This window comes from Amblyomma maculatum, chromosome 1, assembly GCF_055883805.1.
Source record: "Amblyomma maculatum isolate TAMU_Amacu chromosome 1, ASM5588380v1, whole genome shotgun sequence".
Taxonomy (NCBI): domain Eukaryota; kingdom Metazoa; phylum Arthropoda; class Arachnida; order Ixodida; family Ixodidae; genus Amblyomma; species Amblyomma maculatum.
The window spans coordinates 223,126,144-223,151,409 of NC_139344.1; the positions used below are offsets into that span (position 1 = coordinate 223,126,144).

Here is a 25,266-nt window from a genome sequence, read left to right on the forward strand (position 1 = left end):
AATTTTTAGAGCTAAGCCCAATGAAGATGCTTGGATCTGCAGACAGGGCCTGGTGATGGAAAGGCAAAGTGGGCGGTTTTTGTTGAATTGCATAAGAGTGGTTTAATTCAGTGTTTTGCAGATGAGCAGCAACTTTCTTAATTGCAATGCCCTTGGCTGTGGGATACTTACACCTATACTGTGACCTCATGTAATGCTCAAACATTTGGCAGTGCTAATCACTTTACTAAAATATTGAAATCTTGGCCCTTCAAAGTGAATTGTGTTCAATAGCAAGGTGACATGCTTGTAGCAATGAGATTCTAACCTTGGATACCCGCTTAATACGCTATTGCTGTGCCTCTATGCTACTGGGATGGTAAGGCAGCATACTAAAAGGGCATAAACAAAAGCGTGTGCAGTAATTCTTGCCATGTAGCAATAGTTGAAGCCCTCGCCTAATTTAATGTAACTGCATTAAAAGACCATATTTACCAAAAAAGGCAATTTGAACGACAAGGATGACTGGCAGATGGTATGACCGGATGGATTGGTCTGTGTGATGTGGGGACCATGGTATGGTCCAGCTGCCCACCCAAGCAGCTCCTTTGACATGAGAAAAACTTGTTGCCTTTCAGAATCCCAAGTCAGATGTGCAAGTTCATTTACATCATGTGGTAATTAGTAAACTTACAAATTGGTATGTGTGATAAAAGTGCAAACTAAGATCGGTGAATAAATAAGTAGCCAACTAAATGTACAGGGATGAGGATACATGAGTCGTAAATGCTGTGGTATGTTTTCCTTAACAGCGGTGCTAAAGTGCCCCCAAAATATTTGTTGCATTTGCTCAATTTAGGTGTATTTCAGTTTCTGGTATAACCTTTCCCACCCTTTTAACCTTTAGGCACATTAATTGTAAATACAATCAGCAGTTAAAAAAAATATAGAAAGCATTGTCAAGATGACAGTGTTCCAAAAAATTGAGAAATAGTAATGAAGTTATGTATAGCAACAAAAGTTGCTACACTGTACCATCAGCATACACGTGTGATCAGCCATTTTTGGAACCATAAATGCAGTATTAACTTCAGTAGTTTATCAATTCAGTTTCAGACTATCCTAATTCAGTTTCAGACTATCCTCATGTTTGACAAGATTTTAATGATGAAACCTTCAGCTTAATGCCTCTAGTAGCCTGAGTATTCTGAAGCACGGTGTTCTGAAGCATAGCATTGTTGCCTTATTTAATTGCTTGGCACACTTTCCAATTTTGCACTGTGAAATTTTCTTAAAGCCTAAAAAAGTGAAAAATTTGGCAGTACTCTGTCAGGGGCAAAGCAAGCTTTTGGAAAAGGAAAATAGAGTAGATGTCTCTGAGTGGACCCCCCATATGCACTGTGAATGAAACTAATGAGCAAAAAAAAACCATATGCTTTCAAGCAAAGTATTGCAATGCTTAATATTACATAGAATTCCTCCTGGCACACACATGGATTTGATATCTCAAGCTGCCAGTTTCCATCATGCAAGGACGACATCTGCTAGTTTCTATACAGCACCTTCGTGCTTTCGCACTGGCAAGCCACGTTTTGTGAGAGGGTACCTTTCTAAGTGGACTCAGCTAGGCTTAACCCGATTTCGACGAAGTATACACGGAAGGGTGCTTAAGCCAGATGCTATCAGGCTTTACGTATACCTACAGGTAAGGGCCCTGCCAACTACTATATTTAATGAAGAAAATTTGATATATCTAGTCGTCACTTAGTGTTTGTCATATATACTTCCTTAAGCACAATTAATAGTGGTCTGATCGAGCTGCTTGGTTGATACTAAAAATGAAAACGCAGCGCTGACACCAAACATGGACATGCTACTGCTGAATTAAAATGCCTGGAGAGAGTGCAACGTAAGTCAACTTAATCCCTTTCACTTCTTTCTTGTCGACTGCAACGTAAAGTATTGGCAGCACTTGTGCAGTGCTCACCTCTACAGACCAAGCATGCTATGCATCTGGTCATCGACCGGCAGCTGCCGGTCGGCGCATCGTCGCCATCGATTCTCCCAGTGACGCCACGCCCTCCGCGGCACGGATTCAACCCTCTTTCCAGTTTGGTTGCTAACGGCCATCAATTTTTGCTGATTATTGCACTGAGCAGGTAAGCCCAGCTCTACTAATTGAGCACATAACTAAAATATTTTATCAAATTTAGTTTACAGCGCAGTCCTATGGCAGTCACGTAACCGGCGAAGCGAATAAAGAGCACATCAGAGGATGAAAGTTCGACGATGCAGTCTGATGCATATCTTATGCACTGGATTTGTTAGAGACCAACATGGAATAATTGTGTATATCGAACAAATTGTTCGATATACACGGTTATTTGGCTGCTGAATATACCATTGCTTGTAAATCCAGTTGCGCAAAATATATAGTAAAAGATTTACTTCTTTTTCCGCATTCTATATGTTCACAAACATATGCATAACCACGCACTGAGATCAAGCGCCACATGAAAATTTGCGCTTCCACTTCAGTTCGAATAATAGCTCTCGAGGTAAAATGTTCGAATAAGAGTCGCGTGTATGCTGTGTATGCGAGGTGGGTACATGGGGGACGAATTAAACTGCGCTCCAAAAGATGGTTCGGTTTGGTTTATGAGGTCCCAAAGCAACTCGATCAGGCTATGAGATACGCCGTATATAGTGGAGGGCTCCGAGAATTTCGACCACCTAGCTGGGTTTTTACCGTGTAAGCTGACATATTGCGCAGTACACGCAGGCGCCTTGTTAGTTTTCGCTCCTATCGAAAAGCAGTCACCCCAGACAGAATTCGATACCACATCCTTGGACACAGAAGTCAAGTATGCCAACTGCACCAGCACAGCGGAAAAGGGGGGAACACTGCAGAAGACACTGTTGCGTTGTCGAGTGCTTGGGCCCGCGGCTGCTATGTTTTTGTGACATGGCCCGTGACATGTTTTTGTGACATGTGTGTGTCCCGTTCCACCTAGCTGCCACTGGGCCATCGCAATTCAATCTCAACCTCCTATAAAATCGCAACCATGCAATTCCTGGCACGAAGTCACCTCCTGGTCGAATTAGCATGGCTAACCCTGAGTCGCCAGACAGTTCGTGGCTTTTAATTGATCACAACGGTGCACTGCAATGCCGATTGACGCCACGTACACGCTTATGGGCGGCATGCAATTCGTTGCAGCCTCCGCTGATGGTTACGCAGGTGCGAGTCGTGAAAAAAGAAACTATGCCAGAACTGCAGGCATTGCAAAATTAACATGCAGTTTCACAAGTTGGTTCGGCTGGAGGCTTTTAATTGTGCCCGCACATGCGGTGCGATTTCTGCGGTGGTGTGCAGCAGGCAACAGCTAGTAACACGTGGTAACATGCAATTAATTAAGCAGGCGCTGGCATAACTGACAATACTTTTTAACTAGTCATGCACACTATCTCATTCACTAACAGCTATAGGTTTGTATAGCTGAGGTCGCAATTATAATATCTGTATCAGTTTTTTAATTTTTGAAAACACCATTATTGTCCCCGCTTTTAGCATATGAATTTAGGCCGCGCATGGCAGAAAACGAAACCTCTCGGTCGAGGATAATTTAGTGCGCGCGGCATATATATGTACGGGTGTACGTTGTACGACCGCTTCGCTTGCCATTCCTCCCGGGCGCTCCCGAACATTATGAAAGGAGTGACACCCACGGCGGTGTGTGGGGTGTATTGAATCGTAAAGATCAGCATGCATGACTAGCATGGCGATTTGCGCTCACCCTCTGTATAGTTTCGGTTTCGCCTGTGTACGACCAAAACTATCCGAGCATGTAGCGTAGATAGCAGCGTACTGATCCGAAGTTGTCACTTGCTCCTTCGTAACGCCCAGGAGGGACGGCAAGCTTCGAGAGCAAGGTATACCCCCATATATGAAGTGGGCTCATAAGCGTGCCAGGTACCTCTATGCCAGGTGCGGCAAGCTTCGAGAGCAAGGTATACCCCCATATATGAAGCGGGCTCATAAGCGTGCCAGGTACCTCTATGCCAGGTGTCTCTATTTTTTCGAAAAATTAGAGGAGGCTATGGCCAGGTACGCGCTCGATCACCACAGTGGTTTCGATTTAGCCCGCGCATCAAACTTTCTTGCGCTAAATACAGCAACGAAATTATGTTTTGGGAAAGTTTACACTGATATATATATACTGACATAGGCGTCAGGGCTCGTGTTACTAAATTAAGGAAAAAAGTTTGGGAGATGGAATAAACCCCACCCTTTAAAGCCCCCTTTACTGGTACATTATCACCAGGTTTGATTTGGTTGTTTAATCCGACGCAAAAAATTCATAAGAATAGCGATAAATGGACAGCAGAAGACAAGTAGTTCAGTTTGGTAGATAAAATCTTAAGGGTCACTGTATCAAATGCTTTTTGAAGATTAAGAAAAGGTAACCAATTTTATTTGAGTTGACCATGCCCATGCTTCTCATTTAGTGAATCAGTATATACAAAGCATTCCTCATCACATGATAGGCCAGCTCATCAAGACACTTACAGTAGTTGCTTAATTGTGGCTGCTTCCTCTTGGTATGAAATAAAACAACTTGAATTTGAGGCAAAAATTTCTAAAGTAAATGGTGCGAGTACTGAGTCATCAAAAGTGCTTTAAAATTGAGATACTCGCTTAAAATCAAGAGACTTAGCTGCAGTATATGCAGCCAAAGAAGAAACAGAAAAAGGCTTTTGAAATGTCAAAACAAGTGATTTTAATAGCACCCCCAAAATTCAGCAAGAGTACTGGGCAATTTTACAGTGTATGGTTAAAGCAGAATTCATTTTACCCAAATTTAATACTCAACTTGGCTGTTCTGCCAATGCCAAATTTTTCTAAAAAATTGCAACACTTAGAAGCACAATATCTTGTACAAAGAAAGCCTAGCCCTGAAGGCTTTTGCTTTCTTTTCTAGAATGCATTCATACCTTCAGTTAGAAATGTTAAGGTATAGAAGCACATTCAAAAGCGACCATTCAGAGCTTCATTGTAACTATCCAAAATATAAGTTATGAACTGCAAAATGAAAAGACCCAAGTTTAAGGTCTAATTGTGTTTTTTAAGTTTCGCTCCCAGCTATGCTGGTCCCTGTAGACCTTTCCTCAACTCCTTAAACTGTACTTCAAGACCTAGTAGAAGTAGTAGTAATAAACTTTATTTGGCTACAATAATGAGTGCCAAAAAGGTTTGCAACTTGTAGGACCAGGGTCATCTGTCACTTCGACATGGAGGACTGAATGGCAAGGATGCAAAGGAAAAGCAGTGTTCTAGGTTAATGCAAATGGGAGATATAGTTGGGACAAGATGCTTTAGGTAGAAACGGTAAAGGAAGAAATGCACTGGGAGAAGGAGGAAGAAACTTTAATGACACAGGGTATTAGGCACTGAGAATGTCCTGAGTACGGGTCACCAAGGCCAACCAGTCCGTCAGCGGGTGCAAGACTAGCCAAGCCCACCAGGTCGGGGAACAAAAGTGCGGAAAATGAAATGTGCCGGGATGGTGAGAAAATTTGCTCCCATTTTACGTTTGACATGAGATTCAGTGACAGAGGAAAGGAAGAGGTGTCAAAAGAAGAATGAGATAATCTCGAAAATGCCCGGAAAGCAGCTTCATTCATCAAACTGACAGGTTAAAAGAAGCCGGCTATCCGGAACATGGTGTCATCTCAATTGCTGAAGGAACCTAAAAAAAAATGAAAACAACCAGCAAGGAAGCTATGCCTAACACAGCGGACAGAATAAAACAACAAAATCTGGTTGCAATACCCTATCTGCACAGCATATCGCATGATTTGAAACGAATAGGCAAAAAAGTAAATATCAAAGTAGTTTTACAGCTTCGGATCGAAGCTTTGTAGGATCAATCAAACTTGTGGTGTGCAGCGACGCGCATGTAGCATAAATCACCAAACTTTATTTGTACCCTGCAGCACAGGTGTGGTGTACGAGATCCCATTAGGCTCTGGGAAACGTTACATTGGACAAACGGGTAGATGCCTCAATGAACGGCTCTTAGAACACAATTATACCTATGGAAAACTTGCAAAAAAGAAACATCTGCGAAGGAAACGTCGCTTTGCACTGCAGCAGGTGCACAGGTTGTATGCCCTGGCTTCTACAGGGCTTAAAGCCAGAGGGTGTGTCAGAGACCCCCCCCCCTTAATATTTAAGAGGGGTCAGAGACCCCCACAAGCTTGAATTCAAGCATGATGACTGTAAGAATACAAACCAGGTAACCATTGTTTTGTTCTTGTCAGTGGTGTAATTGGAAGATTTCTTCTCTATCGTTTGAACAGTTTCACATTAAGTATTAATAAAAACCAGAGATGGGGAAAAATAATGATTTCTCCCCTTTGTATAAAACGATTTGCAAAACAGGCAACGAGCCACTTTCTCTTTTTATTTCCCTTTCCACCAATGCTCGAATCACTACAGACCCCCCTCCGATGGAGTCAGACTTTAAGCACTGGGCTTCACAAAACAAAGATTATTGGTAGAAACAACAAGCAGATTACAAGAAAGATCCTGGTGGCAAGAGTCATCAAACAGAAAAAGGACTTGTGCGTCAGTGCACCTTCGATAATGCTCAGTGAAAAAGAACTTGAGATCCTCTAAGTAGTGTAGGTTTACTCAAAACGCTTAGTATGTTATATCTTTTCTTGTATGGCAGTTTTCGGTTCTATATCAGGTGGTTTTCAAGGCTAACGACACGACTTAATCCTGCTCATTTATACTTTACATTTTGACAACGGAAGCCCATATACAGCTCAACCTGGCTTTTTCATTTGTCTTCATCGAATGTTTAGCGGTGCTTGCTCATGGTGTATACTACTTCACTTGCGTTTTGGATTTTTGTGATTTCTTGTTTATTGTTACTTTCTTTTTTTTTTTGTTGTTGCCTTTTGTCAATGCTTTGTTAGGAGAGAAAACTGGTATATGTGTATATGACGTTTTGACTTTGGCTGAGTCACATGTTATGAAAATGTGCATAAATTCCTCCGTTTTCCAATAAACCTCAGTTGACAGTCGGTGCTGTTTTCATCTCCCTACCTCTGACCACATCTATCTCAATCTCAAAGACCACATTCCAATAGTAACATGCACAAGTATTGATACAGCCATAAATTTATTACAATGAATAAGACTTTGCTGTCAACCATGATGAACTTGACTTTCTGCAACATCTATTGTCAAAGTGAAAGTGATCGCTCCTTCTGCTTATATGCTTCGCTTATTATTAAGGAGATTATTAAGTTGGTTTAGACCTCAAGGCAGAATATTGGTTTAAATAGTTTAGTCACACAAACAAAAAACCACGGAAAAGAAATTATAACCGCGTTTTTTCTTGGTTGAAGCGCCGTACAGGGGAAGAAAGTAATCATATTTACACAGGTGAAAGCAGGCTCAAGCATTTTAGAGCAGCTCAGGGAGCAGTAATAAAGTAGCTTCGAAGCAGCTTTGAAGCAATAAAACGAGAGTTTTGGAGCAATAACATTATGTCTTGGAGCAAGATTTTAGACTCGCCTTTAATAATAGAATTCTAGCTTCCTCACTTAACCTTTTGACTGTCGAATATTCTGAAAAAAAAAAAAAATAAATAAATATCACCTCCAGTGTCGAACTATTTCAAACGCTATGCGTTTAGCGCAATACCCGCACTGCAAAGCGCCGCAGGACGGCATGCGGCCGCAGCACCTCTACGGCAAAACCAGTCAAAGGGTTAAATAGCAGCAAATGGAATGCTGCCTTCTCCACTTCGTAATTGGAGATTGTTTAACGAAGAGATTTATACTGTTTTGTAAGGTTCAAAGGTGGACTTCACCACCTTGATGCACTCAAGTATTGCCACTAGTTCGAAGTTCACATCAATGAACAGTACATTTCTGCTTTCTATCTTGTGCATATTCTTTTTGATCCTGCGCCTGTGCTGATAAATTTCTGGGTACTGGCCAGTAACGCTTTCAGGGAAGATAGGTGGCACTTTAAGTATAGCCTTTTTCCCCTTCAAATTCATTACTTTATGGCCTTCTGTGGCTGCTCAAATTATTGTTTGAGCTATCTTAGTCTTAACACACTGGCAATAGGCCCTGTATGACTTTCCAACACTTTTGAAAACACATTTAGTGACTGGCACCTAAGTGGCATCACCTCCATAAGAGTTCCAAGTGTGCTTTTGTCTGTCGTAAGCATGACAGGCTAGATGGTGAAGCACCTGCTTGTATTCACAGCAGAATCACTAGAAACAAACCATGTAGTTCGTTGCAGCTGGACAAGTTTCCAATGGCTCATAGTCATCATCATCGGCCAGACTATACCAACTGCAGGGTGAAGGCCTCTCCCATACTCCTCTACCTGTGCTAGCTGCATCCACTTTACTCCTGCGAACTTTTTAACCTCATCCACCCACCTAACTTTCTGCTGTCCCCTGCGACGATTTGCTTCCCTTGGAATTGTTTATTAACCTAAACGAACATCGGTTGTCCTCTCTACGTATTACATGCCCTGCCCATACCCATTTCGTCTTCTTGATTTCCACTAGAATGTAATTAACTCGTTATTTCTCTAACTCACTCTATGCACTTCCTATTTTTTAACTTTACACCTACCATTTTTCGTTCCATAGCCATCTGCGTTGTCCTCAACTTATATAGAACCCTTTTCGTTAGCCTCCACGTTTCAGCTCCATAGGTAAGTGTAAGATGCAACTGCTGTATACCTTCCTCTTGAGAAATACCGGTAAGCTACTAGTCATAATCCGAGAATATTTACCAAATGCACTCTATCCCAATCTTATTCTTTTAGCTATTTCCCTTTCATGATCTAGATATGCGGTTACTACCTGTCCTAAGTAAACATATTCGCCTACCAATTCCAGTGCTTCGCTACCTTGTAGTAGTTTGGTGTGCCTGCTTCACTCGCTGATCTCATTTCCCTCACCACAGGCAATTCAAAAGGCTGGGAGTAGGTGCTATATCAAGTGCACAGAACATTTTCCCTAACGAATTCCTCAAATTTGCTTATATAAGCAAACATTATGCTGCATGCTTTTCTAGTATATTAAAATTTTATACGTATTAGGCTCGGGTGAGATGCATAACACCTCTGCTACCGGTATGCTGCCATCGTTTTGACAACACCAGCCACATTCCCTGTATACAGAACTCATAACAGATCATTGCCCAGCTGCGCTTCTCATAGTCGCTTGACTTAATTGTCTCGGATTGCGGTTCTTGCTGTCAATACCAGTAATGGCCCACTGTGCGGCAAAACCGTGCTCCACTAAATTTATGGTGATTTCCACTGGTCGCTACGGAGCACGTTTTCTTGCTCCGGGACGACGATTTCAATTTCCACTGGTCGACCAAAATAGGTTGCGCGTATTCTGCTGGTCGTTTGGGGCAGCTCGGGACGCTCCAGCTCGATCTGCCGACCGAAGTCGGATCTCGCCGGAAGTCCTAGTCGCTGACGCGGTCACTTCCGGATGCTGCTGGATTCTTTTGGCTGTTTTTGACCGTTTCAGCGACATCGGCAGAGGACGCTGGATGTCACCGTTTTTTGCGCGAATATGTCGAAGTGCGTCTATCGAAAAACGTCTGCAGCGTTAAAAAAATGAGAAAGCAAGTTGTTGAGGGCCGCACTCCTGCCTATTTATCAACCGCAAACATTTTGGCGCTGGGATGCGGCTACAACTTTCGAAACCGGCTCAGCTTTACTTCCGCCGCGCGCTCTACACGTTCCGCTGGTCGACCAAGGCTGATTCGCTCTGTAGCGCTTTAGGTTGGCTCGGGCGCCCAGCTCCGATCGACCAGTGGAAATCGCCATTAATGTCAGAACATTGATGCAGTCGAGTTGGAGCAATTTTGGAGCAGGGAAAGCAGGCTGGAGCAGAATGAAGCAAATGAAGCAGCCCTTCCACCCCTGCATTTAGGATGGATGCAAAGAAAGGAATACTGCAATCAAATTCTAAGTTCATTCTAAGTTCAAAAGGCAAGCCACCATGTCAGTGTCATCACTCAGTATCCTAAGTTCAACATCACAGGAAAGACAATTGTGCCAAGCTCAAGCTTAACACCGTTCAACATGATCGTTACATATATATATTCCTGCCGAACATAATCACAGTTCCCATATTGTAAGGAATCTTTATCAATTATGCTTTTATTTATGTGTTTTTTGATACCTCAGAGGTCCTAATGCGAGATTTTACAGAAGGAATGGGCTTGTGCACAGTGATAAATGGCGGCAGGCTAGTGGTATACATGGCTATGATTAGACAGGTTCTTCGATGGCAGTAATGAAGCTTACAGGATCACTGATGAGGGATGATTCCAGTTGTGAACAATGCTTGCGAACAATGACTCATGAAATGTAGTTGTGCGGGCACGCGGTGAAACGCCACTTTTACGATGACCTGTGCGAGGTGTTCTATATACTGGTTAGCCGAGACGACTGCCATGACGTCTTGTATGAAAAGCTAGTGATAAATGCAGGGGGATGAGGTACAGCGACGAGAACCGAGACTGTAACAGAGATTTCATGGCAGAGATGCTGAAGGAGTATTTGAGGGAGTGAAACTGGTAGCATGGTTTTGAACAGGCTCATAAGGTTCAGTAAAGTTATAGTAGTGTGGATCAACTATATGACTGGTATATTAAAGTTGTGATCACACAAGGGTTTTGTAATCTAGTAATTTTACACAAGAAGGTGCCAGCCATGGGTAGGTTACGACAGAGGTATCCAACAGTTCTATTAGAGTAATTAGTTACATGGCTTACAAGGCAAGACAATGTTAAGCCATTAGTGAGGTGAACATCAAGGTACTTAAACGAATTCATTGAAAAAATAGTACTAGTGTTAATTTTGTAAGTAGGATGTGTTGTTTTGGCAGTGGTGAGAAGAAATCAACAGTCTAAAGCTTCTCAGGGACGGAGGCCACATCACTATTGCATGCGAATTAGATATAGATATAAGGCAGAAGCGTCGGACGAGTCATCAACTAAAATGTGGATGGTAGAAGTTACTGAAGGGAGATCGTTAAGAGTAATTGGGACAGTGCTTTGTGGAACACATAGCTGAAAGAAAACTTTGAAAAAGAGGACTGGGTATTAGCAGTAACAAACCGCGCGCGGTCGGTCAGAAAGCCTTGGATCAAACTAGTGGATAGAGGTTTGTTCAATTCAGGCAGCTTCAGCAGAATGCGGGCAACGTGAAAAATGCGTGCACACAGGCGACGCAACTTGGGAAAAGCGGTAAAAGAAAATCGAGTACCGAATCTGCTGGATATTTTTTCGAAGTTAATATTGGGATATATTGAGGGCGAAAGGCACCACTTCGGCTCCATCTTAGTGCCTATACCCTGCGCGATTCAGGGAATGTCGGAACGGGTGAATGCTAAATATTTTTTACACACTCTTGCACACTACGCGAACGCGCACACCTCGTGAATAATGCGAAATAGAAGTGTCCTTTCGCTAAGGCAGTTTTGGGAAAACTGCTCACAGCTTCGAAAAGACCCGTTTTATCTGGAGTGCCCGGCATTGCAAAAGAAAGAGCACATAAACGCCCTTCCACAATCAGCCAAGCGATCACATACGGTGATTATATAAACACCGCAACCTTCAAAACGAAAGCCAAGACCACCTACACGTTGAGAATATTCTTCCATGGCAGCACAAACCAACTCACGATCCCCATACACAGGCCTTTTACATACGCTATTGGTTTCTAGTACAGTGAACTAGAATTCACTGTAGTTTCTAGTATGCCACACTGTGCGCCATTCATTTTCAAAAATAAATCCAAGACGCCCTATTTGAGAAGCAACACGCAAATATGATTTGTTGCAGAATGAACGGAGAGACCGACGGGGTCCGCAGGTAGTAGCACTCTTTCAACTTCCGTGGATGCACGAAGCCTCTACTGCGTCTATCGCCTCTGTCGTTACTAACGTAATCAATGAAGAAACTGCAAGATGAGCACTGAGGCACGAAATGTGAACGGCGCAAAAATCGCGATTCACACGACCACACATTCCAAACGTCGTTTACAAACACACGACACGTGATCTGCTCTGGGCTTTCCTGCAAAAACCCCAATCCGAAAATAATAAACAAAGCCAAGCCAATCCATGGGTTGCAATAACGAGTTGCTTATTTTCACCCGGTTGCACCAAGCTTTTAGCTTATTCCAACCGGGTCGCAGTAACGTCGGCCCTACTGGCTTTGTGGCAGCCAACACTCACAGCTCAACAACGCAAGTCAGAAATCACTCACCGCAGATGTCATCCTCTGGGCAGGCCTCCGCCATTTCAGCTGAATTCCTGTGAAGCCGCAATGCAACACAGCAGCACGAGCACGGCGACCGCAAGAAAACTATGCCAGAATAAGGGAAACCAAACTGACCAAACCACACGAAATATTTGCCGCGACTGCCGCTGACACGTGTTGGCAGGACCAGCCACCATACGAGTAGCTCTTGGCAACGCTAATAGAACTAAGAACGCTAAGAACTAATATCTAATATCTCCATGCCCATTAGGCTGGGGGGCATCAGTGAAACCAGAACTAAACTCCTTCAATTTCACTCCTTACGTTTCTTTGAAAGAAAATGCAATTTCATCAGTTCAAATATATTGCCGATAAAGATATATGTTTCTGTCTCAGTGTAACAGAGTTATGTACACTTGTACTCTTGCTCGCATGCGCACGACATGCAAGGTTGCACTCAAAGTAAAAAAAAAAATTTACCATTGTCATGCGGAGCAGTGACAAGGTCAATGGAAGTGACCTAGTAGTACCGGTTTTAGAGCGCAGCTCTTTGGCGTCCGTTCCTGGGTTTCGCGTCGGCGTCGTCGTCGGCCTCGTAACCAGCTCCGCCCCCCTTTCATCCCCCCAGCGCTAGCAGCGACTGACTGATACCGCTGGATGCCGCTGACGCCGCTAGAGAGTCAAGATAACGTGACTGCATAGAACACGGTCGCCGCCATGCAGAAAGAGGAGGGGAGGGTCCCCCCCCCTCCCCCCCCTCCCCCCCCCCCCTGTTCCTGTGTGGCGGATAGGGATAGGGTGCTCTTCAGTTGCCGACGCGCCGGTTATTTCACGTAGGCCCCGGCACGTCGACGAATACGTGACCACCTTCCCACGGCTAGACCTGGTTCTTGGCGCTGCGGAAGCGAGGGTATCATATTAGAGAGTTTTAGAATAGGGGGCCCCAAGCTTTGGGGCCCCCAAGGAGCTTGGGGCGTCGAAATGCGCATGCGCAGAACGTAAGGCGCGCTTGGGGTCTTGGGTTAACGCTTGGGGCGGCCCCTATTTTTCCAAAATAGCGTTCGCCCCAAGCCGCCGTTGGGTCGCTTGGGTTACGGCAACATGGCGGCGCTCGGCTAAGCGGCGGCCGCTCGCCTCGGCACACATTCGTCGTCACCGCTCCATGGTGTCACGCGTTCATGGAAAACGAAAGGCCAGCGAAGCTTATGCTATGTCTCATGATGCCCGCACAACCAAATTTTAGCGATAAAACGCACTATATTTTCAGATTGCTTCCGGATTTACCGAGCTGTTAGGCTTAGCGAGTTCGCCTCCTTTGGTTGCCATGGGGACCAGACGGCGGAAAGCGCGGAAGGTTCAAATGAAGTTTCCCGGTCTCGGCCTGGATTGACAATTGGCCGATTTCGTCTTGTCTGACGAAAACGGTTTATATAACCGGTAATCTTAAGATAGTTTTTGCACAATAATAGTACTTTTTGATGAATAATATAACATTGTTTACTTTTATATATTAAAATGCTTTTCCTTGGCTACCGTCGTGGCGCTGCAATCGACGAACGCAAGCCCGGCTCCGCTGCGTCGGGAAAACCCCTATTCTAAAACTCGCCGCTCGGCTAGCACGTTGCGCTGCCGCGCGCTATTTCCTTGGGGGCCCCAAGCCTTGGGTCCCCCTATTCTCCCTATTCTTGTTTGCGTCGGCATCGGCGGCGTTGTCCCTGAAACCAACTCCGCAGCTGGGGTTGACTCACTATCGGCGTCAGCAGCATCAGTCAGTCGCTGCTATCTCTTCCCTCCTCCCTTTATCGCGTTGTCCGCTTGCTGCGCGCGCTTCTGCCCCCATCGTTTGGCGCTGGGTGTACACGCCGCCCCCCTCCCCCTCTTCCTGCGAGTCTCCGGTTGTCAAAGCGCCGGCTCGAACTTAATTCCTTTCTTCGCGCACTCTAAAAAATTCTGTGATAGCGCATACATGTGTTGCTCGATTTATTTGCCTCAATCTATCGAAAAGGTGAAACAGCTTATTTGCTGCGCTCAAATTTCGCATTAGGAAGTAACGTAATCGTCGGTAATTTTTTCTGTTTGGGCTGCAGAAATAGTCTGAAAGAACAGACAGTAAGCCTATCAAGTAAATGTTATAGCAATGTCATCGTATATGTGGTTCAACATTTATGCATCATTTTACAATATTGCTGCAATGTGAAAACACCACTTTAGAGCAACATTGTCAGCAGGTTACTTGTTAAAGGTCAACTCCGGTGGTTTTTCCATCATTTTCTGTTTTTCATTGAATTACATTCCTCGGCACGACCTGACTTCAACACACAAAACCGTTTTTCGAAATTCCAATTAGAAGTATTTTTAAAAAAGAAAAACAGCAAATCGAAACCGAAACTGCTTTCACGGCTAGAAACGACGTCCCAGGTGACGAAATGGTGACGTCACACTCAGTACTAGAAAAACACTCGTACGTGCATTGGATGGTGAAAATAACGTATGGAAATCATGAAACATTGCATAAAATGTCTGAGGTAGTTCAATATAAGCCTCACAATTTCATAATCATGCGGGAAGTGGACAGTAACGCCGGTACACTGTTTGTGACGTCAGAAACTCAGTGTTGCCGGCAGAAATAGTCTCAACTTAAGCCATGAAAACAGCATATTTTAAAGTCGTGTTGCGCACGAACGGATTATCGTACGGCGCCCAAATTTTGTAGAATGCGTCAGGACGGAGAGGAGAATATACAGTAAAATTTTTATTAGAATATTCGAATGTCAAAAAACCTCCGGAGTTGCCCTTTAACATTGCAGCAACATTATCGAATGTTGAAAGTTTCGCGTTATGTTGGATAAATGTAGTCCAATGTTATCACAACATTGCACAACATTGGCAATCTTGCTGCAATGTTGCAGAAACATATTGTGCTACTAGGGTGGTGTCCTATTCATTTTTGTTGTCATCTTTGCACCGTAGCGTTTTCAAATCAGTAACCTCAGCACACTTTAAGGTTTTTGTGTATGTGCAGGGTGAATAAAGCTTTCTTATCTTAAAACACACTAGAAAAGATTGTTCTTTAAGTTCACGGTAGGTCAGTGCCCGAAGCATAAGGCCACTGCCTCGACCACGTTTTGTGGTGCGAGCTATGAGGGATTTTTTTTTTCATGCATGGCCTACTAGAAGAATGATTTCAATGGCGTTCATGGTAGGTCCGGGCATTTTGAATGGATGCTAGTGGTATCACCTTATTTTGGTGTTTCCTTTCTCCGTGCATATTTTCCTTTTCTTAAAAACCCCACAAAACCCAGGCACGTAGCTCAACTGCCACTGACTTTGGCTCGTTTGATTATTTTAAGCTTTTTTGTGTCTTTGCAGGTTGCTGGAATCTTGTCTGTCTTAAAGACCCCTGGAAAAGGCAGAACCTGGAGTTTACGATAAGCCATTGAATTTAGCTCATCAGCCAATGCCTTCAGTGGGCATTATGATTTTATATATCTATGCAAGTTATAAAAAAATATTTTGATGCAGAACCTTCTGGGTGGATGGTTCGAGTGAGTTTACACCAGTGCATTTGCATGCATGCCTGTAACTTAACTGTTTTTTACCGTGCAGGTTGTTTTGGAATTTACTTTTGCAGAAAAACCTTCAAGAAAGGCTTCTCAAATCCATATCGTCAACAAGTTTATTTGCTGATTGCATTTACTTTTGTAGATGGAGTGCAATAAAAATTCGGACTGGAGAAGCATGTGTTCTTCATACATTCAGCATGTGCATTTACTATTGAGTGTAGCGATTTGTAGTTTGTGCTCATTGTCCTCAATTCTGCATGTGAGATCACACAATACTCTGCTTTGAGAGCATTTTTTTCTAAATTTTAAATTTTACAGTTAACTCGGGAGAGGATGAATTGTTCAATTGAAGGCTTGCATTTTCTACAGCACTATAAAAAACAGCTAGAGATGGCACATAATAGGTGGGGTGGTAAAGAATTGGGTAAAATTTAAAATTCAAAAAAAAATTTAAAATTTTCATTCTCTTCATCCCAACTGATTTTGTGCCATCTATAGCTGTGTCTCATTGTGTTGTACAAAATGTAAGCCTCCATCAATTCGCCTTCTCCAAAGTTAACCGTATAATTTCATTAAATTTAGAAAAACTGATCTCAAAGCAAAGCACTGTGTGACCTCATATGCAGAATTCAGGACAATGAGCAGAAACTTCAAATCGTTACACATATAAAACAAGAATAGAAACGTTCTAGCCAAGATGGTTTAAAGATGCCTAATAGCACGGCTATAGCAAAGCTAACGCTAGAAGCAATGTCTAGAACAAGTATACAAATTTTCTGGGGGAGAAGTTTTCAAGACTTCTACTAGCGTAGCGTTAGCAAAGCTAAATCGGAGCAACAGGAAGGCTATTAGCTCTTCGGTCTACAGAACGTCTCAAATGAAACTTCTTTTAGAAGTGCCTATTTCTTCGCCTAGACATATTCTAGATGTCAATTAGCTCTTTTTGTGTTTCGTGGGAAGAAGTCGCCTACGTAGACGCTAGTAGACGCTGCAAGCGGCCGATCAGGGGCTGCAGTCGCCATGGTAGTCGATGGTAGCGGCGCACCAGTCGTCTCCGCTACCATCCGGAGCAAACACATAAGACACGGCAGAAGAGGTCGCAATATATCGCTTGCTTGCGTAGGAACGAAAGCCAGATTGATCTTCAGCGACAATAAAAATCCTATCTGGAATATCGCAAAAAGCAGGCTCTCGAAAGAAGCCGCCCGCATTCTATCAGCTGCAGCCAAAATCGATCGCTAAATCACCCTAATTTGGGTCCCAGCACACACGTCCGTCTCCGGAAACGAGGCGGCCCATGATTTAGCCCGAGTTCTCTACTTATTCCGAGCAAACGCGGAGCCGCCGGACTGCCAGGATATAGACGAACGTTTGCAAGCCTATAAAGAAATCATCGAAAAGTATAGATTAGGAAGACGTCTGATGCCGCCACCGGATCCCAGCTTAAATAATAAAGAGGCCATAGCCTGGCGGAGATTACAAGCCCTAAACTTCCAAACCCTGTCGTTTCCCACCCAAATAGATGAGAGAAAAAATGATAAATGTAAAGACTGCGAAGCGAGGGGGACTCTCGACCATATACTTTGAGAATTCCCCAAGTCTCCGGGCGCTAGGGACATTAAAAGTAGAGAAGCCTGGGAGACCCTGTTGCAAAGTGACGTCCCCGCTGATCAGCAAAGATCCTTCCGCCTGGCGGCTGAGGCCGCGAATAACCAATGTATATTCGCCAGTCCTTAGTCGCGGAGGTTCCTGCCAACGTTCCTAAGCCTGCGTACCAGGAGCGGGGAGTAGGGGGCCTGCTAAATCGGTGAAAAATAAAGTTTTAATCAATCAATCGCCGCGAGCGCGGCGTCCGTCAGCTACAGCGGTTGCTAGGCAGCGGTTCATGGTCGGTCTAGGTGACTCCTCGAGCACCGCCACAGCCAGCCACAGCGAAATCGCAAGTTCGTTGCAAATGTAGCTTTTGCTACAAAATTCTGTCTGAGACTTCGTTGCCGGGTGTCGGCTGCGCATGCTCAGAAAATAAGCGTCCTTCTTAAAAAACAAATAGAAAGCTCCTCCAGCGCTTCAGAATACAGAAGAGCAGCTCCGCAGATACCATAATATATGTATAATATTCTGTGCATCAAATTACCAAAGGTTATTGCTTTACTCTTCAAAAATTCAATCTGATTTATTTTGAGTTGGGCATCCATTTCAGGAAGGCTTTTTTTATTATTATTGTTAAGCCGGGCGCTCACGTTACCGTTGTAACAGAAAATGAGTATTCCAGACTCCAACCTAAATTTTCAGAAAAAAAGTGTAATTTTACATACATTTTTATAGCGCAAAAAAAAACAACAAATTAGTATCTCCCCCGCGCTGATGCAGGTTCGAAGAAGGTTCGCACATCACTCGCGTTGCTACGCCATTTGCCTAGAGAAGATAGTGTTTCTGTATAGAACACTAAGTGAACAGAGTAGCGGTGTCTTCGCAGACTGCCACGTTACACTCTCAGCCTTCCAGCGCTAGATCTTCGTCATTCTAGCCTCCTGTGAGAAAGGTGTGGGCCTAGCGAGCTTTTTGGCAGCCTGGTACAGTGGCGTGCTACCTTGACGCTATGTTCAGCAAGTCGGATCGCACCCCAACGTTCGCAGAGATGAGTACCTACAACGGACTCGCAACGCACGTCAGCGTTCCTGCTGAACTCGAACGACGAGGCAAGTGGCAGCACCTGCTTTCTCTGAACGGCCTCTGCGGTACCATTGGATTCACCCCGTACAGCGTCACCGACCCCACGGACCGCGGGGGCATGTCCTTTGTTCGCGTCCTTCGCCTTGAAGGATGGCCAGATCGCGGGGCCTCAGGAGACGGCTGGTTCTGCCTACTAACTCTGCCTTCCTGTCCCACTACGGCGACCGGACGTAGGACACCGTCAGCCTCGTCGGGGAGAGGCCGCATCGAACTTCGGTGATATGACCCGAGGCGTGAGGCGTTCTCCCGTGCTGCCTGGATCTGGGGTTTGAGACGTTCCCTCTGCTATACCTGGGCCTGGCGCCAGAGACTGGCCTGGGGCTTGAGGCATTCCTTCAGCTCTGCCTGGGCCTGTGATTTCAGAATTTATCTCGCCTTCAGAGCTGGGCCTTTCGCTAGCGCTGGCATTCCAGGGGAACGACGCTCTCCAACAGGCTGTCCAAAACATTCGAGTGCATCCAGCTAATGCATCATTAGAGTGTGGCATTGCTTTATTTGCATATTTTGTTGATTTTTTTTTGCACGTACTTGCGTATAATGAACAAATGACGCATTTTGACGACATTGGTCTGATCACTGCGCGATGAAAATTATCCCATTGATCTCGGCGTATTCACAGTCGCCTGCACAGTGATGCCTGTGACGTGCTGTTTGTGAGGTTTGTGAGTGGTCGTATTTCGCTGATGGGCTTGGAATTGTATGCTGGTTCTTTGCAGTGGAATTGGAGGCGCTGGGGACGACGGCTTCCACAAGTGTGCTCTCATGCTCTCAGGAGCCGACCTTTCACTTTTGGTAGCCGTCTCCTCGTAGCATTATAAAGGTACGATTCATGTCGACATACTTGTAACTTGTAAGTTGTATTCCCTGTCAGCTGCCGCGTGGGAGACGACTGGAAACATGAAGCCGTTTTCCGCTTCCGGTCCGCCGTAACCTTGATCATCGTCGTCGTCTGTTGAGGTTGTTTCTTTTGGGTGGTTCGGAAGATCTAAGGTGCTGTGAACGCTGCAATTTGCTACAATAATGGTCAATTGCGCTGTCTACGGATGCAGCAATAGGGCCTGGTGTAAAAACTCCCGAGAACAGCACAGCTGTCAACTTTTTGAGGTAGACGGCTGATGTGGCGGGTCTTGCACTGTTGCCTCTGCTGCGCCGTTTTGCTAAAGCACTGCCGTGGTGACTGTCCCGCTCGATGTGATATAAACGCGGTTGTGTATGTGCAAGTGATCGCGCTTTCTCAATGACAACTTCATAAACATGCTACAATTTCAACCCTTGGAGGAAGAAGTCGCCTACGTAGACGCTGCAAGCGGCCGATCGGGGGCGGCAGTCGCCATGGTAGTCGATGGTAGCGGCGCACCGGTCGTCTCCGCCACCATCCGGAGCAAAAACATAAGACACGGCAGAAGAGGTCGCAATAGCGCTTGCCTGCGTAGGAACGAAAGCTAGATTGATCTTCAGCGACAATTAAACTCCTATCTTGGATATCGGAAAAGGCAGGCTCTCGAAAGAAGCCGCCCGCATTCTATCAGCTGCAGCCAAAATCGATCGCTAAATCACCCTAATTTGGGTCCCAGCACACACGTCCGTCTCCGGAAACGAGGCGGCCCATGATTTAGCCCGAGTTCTCTACTTCCGAGCAAACGCGGAGCCGCCGGACTGCCAGGATATAGACGAACGGTTGCAAGCCTATAAAGAAATCATCGAAAAGTATAGATTAGGAAGACGTCTGATGCCGCCACCGGATCCCAGCTTAAATAATAAAGAGGCCATATCCTGGCGGCGATTACAAGCCCTAAACTTCCAAACCCTGTCGTTTCCCACCCAGATAGATGAGAGAAAAAATGATAAATGTAAAGACTGCGAAGCGAGGGGGACTCTCGACCATATACTTTGAGAATTCCCCAAGTCTCCGGGCGCTAGGGACATTAAAAAAGTAGAGAAGCCTGGGAGACCCTGTTGCAAAGCGACGTCCCCGCTGATCAGCAAAGATCCTTCCGCCTGGCGGCTGAGGCCGCGAATAACCAATGTATATTCGCCAGTCCTTAGTCGCGGAGGTTCCTGCCAACGTTCCTAAGGCCTGCGTACCAGGAGCGGGGAGTAGGGGGCCTGCTAAATCGCTGAAAAATAAAGTTTTAATCAATCAATCGCCGCGAGCGCGCGGCGTCCGTCAGCTACAGCGGTTGCTAGGCAGCGGTTCATGGTCGGTCTAGGTGACCCCTCGAGCACCGCCACAGCCAGCCACAGCGAAATCGCAAGTTCGTTGCCAATGCAGGTTTCGCTACAAAATTCTTTCTCAGACTTCGTTGCCAGGTGTCGGCTGCGCATGCTCAGAAAATAAGCGTCCTTCTTAAACAAAAACAACTAGAAAGCTCCTTCAGCGCTGCAGAATACAGAAGAGCAGCTCCGCAGATATATATAATATTCTGTGCATAAAATTACCAACGGTTTTTGCTTTACTCTCCAAAAAATTCAATCTGATTTATTTTGAGTTGGGCATCCATTTCAGGAAGGTTTTTTTTTTATTATTATTGTTAAGCCGGGCACTCACGTGACCGTTGTAACACAAAAAGAGTATTCCAGACTCCACCCTAAATTTTCAGGAAAAAAAGTGTAATGTTACATACATTTTTATAGCGCAAAAAAGCAACAACAAATTAGTATCTCCCCCGCGCTGATGCAGGTTCGAAGAAGGTTCGCACATCACTCGCGTTGCTACGCCATTTGCCTAGAGAAGAGAGTAGCGGTGTCTTCGCAGACTGTCGCGTTACACTTTCAGCCTTCCAGCGCTAGATCTTCGTTATTGTAGCCTCCTGTGAGAAAGGTGTGGGCCTAGCGAGCTTTTTGGCAGCCTGGCACAGTGGCGTGCTACCTTGACGCTATGTTCAGCAAGTCGGATCACACCCCAACGTTCGCAGAGATGAGTACCTACACCGGACTCGCAACGCACTTCAGCGTTCCTGCTGAACTCGAACGACGAGGCACGTGGCAGCACCTGCTTTCTCTGAACGGCCTCTGGGTACCATTGGATTCACCCCGTACCGCGTCACCGACCACACGGACCGCGGGGGCATGTCCTTTGTTCGCGTCCTTCGCCTTGAAGGATGGCCAGATCGCGGGGCCTCAGGAGACGGCTGGCTCTGCCTACTGAACTTTGCCTTCCTGTCCAACTAGGCGACCGTACGTAGGTCACCGTCAGCCTCGTCGGGGGAGGCCGCATCGAACTTCGGTGATATTACCCGAGGCGTGAGGCGTTCTCCCGTGCTGCCTGGATCTGGGGTTTGAGACGTTTCCTCGGCTATACCAGGGCCTGGCGCCAGAGACTGGCCTGGGGCTTGAGGCACTCCCCCAGCTCTGCCTGAGCCTGTGATTTCAGAATTTATCTCGCCTTCAGAGCTGGGCCTTTCGCTAGCGCTGGCGTTCCCGGGGAACGACGCTCTCCAACAGGCTTTCCAAAACATTCGAGTGCATCCAGCCAATGCATCATTAGAGTGCGGCTTTGCTTTATTTGCATATTTTGTTGATATGTTTTTGCACGTACTTACGTATAATGAATAAATGACGCATTTTGGCGACATTGGTCTGATCACTGCGCGATGAAAATTATCCCATTGATCTCGGCGTATCACGGTCGCCTGCACAGTGATGCTTGTGACGTTGTGCTGTTGGTGAGGTTTTTGAGTGGTCGTATTTCGCTGATGGGCTTGGAATTGTATGCTGGTTCTTTGCAGCGGAATCGGAGGCGCTGGGGACGACGGCTTCCACAAGTGTGCTCTCATGCTCTCAGGAGCAGACCTTTCACTTTTGGTAGCCGTCTCCTCGTAGCATTATAAAGGTACGATTCATGTCGACATACTTGTCTGTTGTATTCCCTGTCGGCTGCCGCGTGGGAGACGACTGGAAAAATGAAGCCGTTTTCCGCTTCCGGTCCGCCGTAGCCTTGATCATCGTCGTCGTCTGTTGAGGTTGTTTCGTTTGGGTAGTTCGGAAGATCCAAGGTGCTGTGAACGCTGTAATTTGCTTCAATAATGGTCAATTGCGCTGTCTACGGATGCAGCAATAGGGCCTGGTGTAAAAACTCCCGAGGACAGCACAGCTGTCAACTGTTTGGGGTAGACGCCTGCTGTGGCGGGTCTTGCACTGTTGCCTCTGCTGCGTTGTTTTGCCAAAGCATTGCCGTGGTGACTGCATGTCCCGCTCGATGTGATATAAACGCGGTTGTGTATGTGCAAGTGATCGCGCTTACTCAATGACAACTTCATAAACATGCTACTTTCAACCCTTGGAGGACAACCTGTCGGACTGCTGCACCTGGGTTATGCAGCGTAACTGCAACGAATACCATCAAGCTATTGCACATTACTAATTAGCTTTTGCTATCTTTTCTCGGTGACTGTGGGTACCATACATACCGCTGCGCGCAGTACAAGCGTCGGGCTAAGATGATGGTGATGCCCGTTCGTGCCTGCTTTGCGGCCATACAAGTCAGTCCCTCAAAGCTTGCTTTCTTGCGGCGTTTTAGTTCAATACTTGTTACGCTCTACATGCTTTTGGGCACAGGGGTTTGGCTGGCAAGCTTTCCGCTACCAAAAAGAAAAAAGAAAGGAAAGTGTCGTTCGTGGAGAATTCCGAACTGCGAAAACGCTGCTCGCGGACGGAAGCAAAGCAGTGGAAATTGCTGACGTAAGGCGTACGGGTCATGTCTACAGTGTGCTAGAATATTCTAGCTCAATATAGTCACGTAATGACAGATCGCGATAGCGCTTCGCGATTTTGTCCGTCGTGCGAATCCACGACATATAACTTTGGTATGCGAAGACCGGGCAGCGTCGCCCACGTGACCAAAAATATACCATCACAAATTTTCTGTGGATTTACCACACACTGCACATGCGTCATCTTCATTGTTAAATTTATTTTTGTAGCTGTGTGTTCTAAGCTACCCTGATCTAGCTTCAAAAAGTAGAGCACTGCCTTGAGTTATCAAAGAAAGCTTCTCCCTGACCTGCCTTTTCCACTTTCGGCATAATTCCACACAATGTTTCTTTTCCATCGAATTTATTAAATTTTTACCTTCTGTTTTTCACTTGTTGCTTAACGCTCTTTATTTCTTCGTCCCTGTGACCAGCAAACTTACTGGTTAGTTTCCTAGTTCTTTTCCTCCATTGTTATGTCAATGCTTTTTAGGTATAGGTATTTAAATACGAAGTGTCTAAAGGTACGTCCGACGGATCCATTCGATTCTCGTAAAGATACGGCGGACGTCGATATACAGGCTCATGGCTATATGCACGTCGAACGCGGCCCCATTCCGCTTGCTACGCGTGAATGGATCTCATCCTCTATGATATCAGCTAGCCGCGACTCTCGATGAGGTGCTACGAAGAGTGCATCCGTTCTAACATAGATCACGGTCTTCACTTAGGGTTGTGTACGGCAAACATCGCTGTCAAGCACATAGCTGCAGGCGATATGCTACGTACTGCACCAGCTCCACCAGCTGGCATCGAGATACGCACATTCACGAGCAGCTTTCGCTTCGCACTAAACTATCACCCCGATCTGCCCGTAATGCGAGCGAGCTATTCCTAGCATTTACGCTGTCTTAGGTTCTGCATCGACCTCTGAAGATCTAGCGCCGGCACAACACACACACACCTCGTCGTGCAGCTGAACATTCGGCAGTCCAAAGTATGTATGTGAAATGGCATTGTGCTCGTTCCTCACATGCAGACCGAGGAAACAGGATGTTTTTAGCTAAATTCTTCGTTTAAATTCTACCTCAGAGCCGTGGCAGAAGACATGCCGAATCTACTAGAGGCCTGCACATCGACTCGTCGAGGCGAAGACCTACTGCACCGCACCGCAAGAGTGCACAACCGGAAAGCCGGAAGCGTGAATGATCCGAATTCCCTGTGAACAGCAATGTTCTTTGGTATATAGGGGATTACTAGACTAAAGTGCTTAGGCTGCATCTTTTTCTTGTCGTTGAAGTTTGCGTACATGTAGTTTAAACCCCCGCATGCTCGAGGTTAGCGTGACCCGACTGAACGGCCGCGCAGCTTTGAAACGATCGGGATCGATATGCATGCATCCCCGGGCTTAGGTACGCGGTAGAAAATGTGCGCTGCACATTTCGTTGAAGAAGCTGACTCTTGGAATTTTGCAGAGTGTGCCATGCAAGCGATCGTTGCTACAACCACGCATCCATGTTCCCACGGCTGGCCTACCCCGAGGCGCATAAATGTTCAACCGTGGACGTATCAATGATCGAAGAGAGGACAGATTTTCACAATATTGGGCGCGAAATCGATAGCTACCAGTGCTCAGTGTTAGAGAAATTCTGCCTTGATCATGCGCAATTCAGTGTTTCAGGTGTGGTCAGTAGCTATACAAGTTTGAACAGTTCGCCTTTCAAGTCAGCGGCGCCAGCGATGGATCGGCGGAGCGATTTTCCACGCTACACCGCTGTCTTGCTAGAAAGCCTATCTAGGCGGCGTTTGACATTCACCTGCTTTTTGTTGGCCCCGTAATTGAAAGCAACGCCTTCAGAAACGCGTTAAATGTTCAAAAAATGTATTCTCTTCAACAGTTTCACTCCAGGCTGTCAAAGCAGGCGGACGTTGATAAAACAGTTGAGCACTCCAGTCTTTAGAAATCT

General features: G+C 45.6%; 1 long non-coding RNA gene across 1 annotated transcript in view; it reads right to left on the bottom strand.

Moving 5' to 3' along the window:
* The window catches only part of LOC146205717 (uncharacterized), a 31,855-nt gene extending 19,246 nt beyond the window's left edge, over positions 1 to 12,609 (bottom strand). The window contains exon 1 of the long non-coding RNA XR_014703216.1: positions 12,319 to 12,609. This is a non-coding gene — a long non-coding RNA (uncharacterized LOC146205717). The remainder of the gene's footprint in view (positions 1 to 12,318) is intronic.
* Positions 12,610 to 25,266: the final 12,657 nt, after the last annotated feature.